The sequence below is a fragment of the Lupinus angustifolius genome, chromosome LG10 (assembly GCF_001865875.1).
Source record: "Lupinus angustifolius cultivar Tanjil chromosome LG10, LupAngTanjil_v1.0, whole genome shotgun sequence".
NCBI classification, from domain to species: domain Eukaryota; kingdom Viridiplantae; phylum Streptophyta; class Magnoliopsida; order Fabales; family Fabaceae; genus Lupinus; species Lupinus angustifolius.
In genome coordinates this window covers 13,142,597-13,145,728 of record NC_032018.1, presented here as the reverse complement: position 1 = coordinate 13,145,728, position 3,132 = coordinate 13,142,597, and positions in this window count along the sequence as shown.

The following is a 3,132-nucleotide window of genomic DNA, read 5'->3' as shown; positions in this document are numbered from 1 at the left end:
AATCCTTAACAATATTAACAATGAATCAACAATTTGAAATATGAAACCAGTTAGAGATTAATTGTGAAATATGTAATTTATTTGATTAAATATATTTAAAATTTGTAAATTTGACATTAATATTTTTATCCTTATTTACTATTTTAATTTTTTAAATATGTCGCACACCCTACCTCTAGGTCCTAGATACGTTAACGAGACAAACTATATTAACTCAAGTTCGACTCGTTTATTTAACAAGCTCAAGTTCGGTTCATTTGGTTCCTGAACCAAGTTTATCAAGCTAAATAATGAATCGAGTTTCAAACAAATATCGAATTGGTTTGGTTCATTGCCAACCTATTTGTGGGACTATTGATTTTAGAATTGGTGGGTAGGTCTAATCAACCACTAACATTGACAGTTGGAGATTTTTTCTTTTTGTTTTGAAGACTACATTACTTATATTAATTTCCCCGTTATTATCCTCCGTAACTTTTGGTGTATGTAATTTGTATATTGGTGAATATCCCTTATATTCTTAATATATATAAAATTTGCTATCCAAAAACAGAAGTTGAGACAATCGTGATCTCCATAACTTGGCCTTTATGAGGTTAAGATTAATTAGTAATTTCGTGGATTAATTTATGATATTATTTATTATAGTTACTACTTTTTCAAATTCTTTATAGCTGCATCAACCATAATATTCTGAAGAGAAATAGGAAGACACGCCGGCAACAAAAAAATAAATAAGTGACAATATTAACTACTATTTTCTTCAAAATAATTTCTTACTTTAATGTAAAAAATTTAAGTTTCATTTTTTTTCTTCTAAAAATATTATTTTATCTATGTATACATAAATATTGTTCAATTGTAAATACACCCTCTGGGTCTTTATTTGAAGAGACCAGAAAAGGACCCCAAAAAAAAACACAGAAACATAGGAAAAAAACTAGCGAAAAACACAACAGAATTTCAAAGGGATAGCTCGAAATTCTTGTTGCCCCTTTCCTCCTTTATCCTTTTCTTTTTCCCGAAGTCTATCCAAACGTAGTCACAAGGTGTTCTAAAACCAGATGCAGGTGAAAAAAAGAAACTCCGCCAAGAAAAGATTGTTGCCAAATATAGAGAAAGAATGATTCACAATTGTTTTTGCTACACTATTTCCATGTTAATAGTGTAGCATAAAACATATACGAAATTAATTTGCTCGAGATTAACTGCACTGTGAAACATTCTTTCTCTCTTTGACAACAATCTTTTCTTTTCGAAGTTTCTTTTTTCCATCTACATCACATGCTAGACAATATTAAGATGCGACAAGAATAAGAATATGGAGCTATTCGAGCTATGCCTTTGGGAATTCTGGAGAGAGTATTTTCTATGTTTATGTGTATTTTCCTTTTTGGTGTGTTCAACTAAGGACTCATAATGATAAGAGTATCAAATCTATTCAAGGCAAGGAGATCATAATCTATTTTCGGCCAACATCTATTTGGCAAGGAGATTAACCTAGTTTAAATTTGACAAGGCACTTTACACACATGGTTGCCGTGACGATTAGAAGATAACAATTCCAAATTCAAAACATAAAATCTTCAAACAACAACAACTCATTGACTCGTTCCAACTACAAAACAAGTTCCACCAACACCTTCCAATTTCAAAGAGAGTTGTGTGATGATAAGAAGACTTAATCAAATCTCATTCGGTTGAGTCTTAGATAGATTAGATAGGATTTTTATCTTGCATTTCAATTTGAATAATTATTTCTCCATGGAAGCCAAGAGCTTGCCGCCTATATGTATCCCATGAACACTTATGAATAAAACAAGTTGATTTTAATCGGAATTATCCATTGTTAGTGAGTATTCTTTCAGCTTCTTGGTTTAGCCAAGTTTATTGTTCTTATCAAGAGAGTCAATCTTTTGTGCCGAACTTCATACAAGGCTTATTAAACATTCTATGTTTATGGTGCCTATCCACCTCAAATCCCCCTACCACACTCTTAAACACTCACAAACTTCAATTTCACAATCCATATACTTCCACACCCAAATCGCGAGCCTACCCCAACCATTACCCTAGACCGTGACCAATTACTTGACCTAGATCTGTTAACCCTAACTCCCATCTTAACACAAACTATGATCAAAATTACCCTAAACCTAAACACCATTACATTACATATGAACCAAAGAAGTAACTTGCATCTAAAAACCATTCAAAGTTAGGACTTTCACAAGAAATGATCCTAAAACAAGACAATTGATCTAGAGGTTGTCATCAAGTGATCATCAGAGCACGTTAGGTAAAAAAGACCTAAGGCATTGAATTTGGGGCTGAAACTAAACAAAAGTTTCAAATACCAAAAAGTTCAATTCAAAAGTGCAAGCTTTCATCAAATTGTGTAGAGTATATATAAGTTGTGATTTATAAGGTGATTAATAGAAGGATATACTATAGTAACAACTTTTATAATATAATAATACGAGAAAAAAATTTATAAACTAATAATATAAAATTTTATAATTATCATTGTATTACTCACTCTAACACCAAATTTTTTTGAGCACGTTTAATTAAGTAATTAGTTGTTAATGAATTAGTTATAGAAATTAATCGGTAATGTTTTAGGCTAAACCTTGAATTGGATGGATGAAAGCGATTAAGTTAATTTTAGATCGGAAGTTTTATTTTCGCGTAAAATGTTATTTCGTAAGAATAATAATTATCAAAGTGACCTAATTACCGTTATTTTGATTTTGTCGTGATGAAGAGTTCAAGAAGAGACCCGACGAATTAAGCTCACCTGGAATCGAGGAAACAATCTGCACGACACACTCAGGTGAGGGAGAAAACATCGTGACACAGTGGTGTCCGAATATGCTTCAGGACCTCCAAACTCCCTCACAAGTTTGGAGTTGTCTTGGGTATTAAGAAAGGTTGTACTTAATCAATTGTATGTTTTGTTTGGATTAAGTACATCAATATTTCTTATGCTGAATTATGTTATGTTATGTTTATGTATGAAGATGCCATGATTATTCTTGTTTAATATTGCTCGAATAACTGTTCTAAGAATTATGTGTATGAGATAATTGTTAAATTCAGGACTTAAAAACATGTGTTATAAATGAGAAA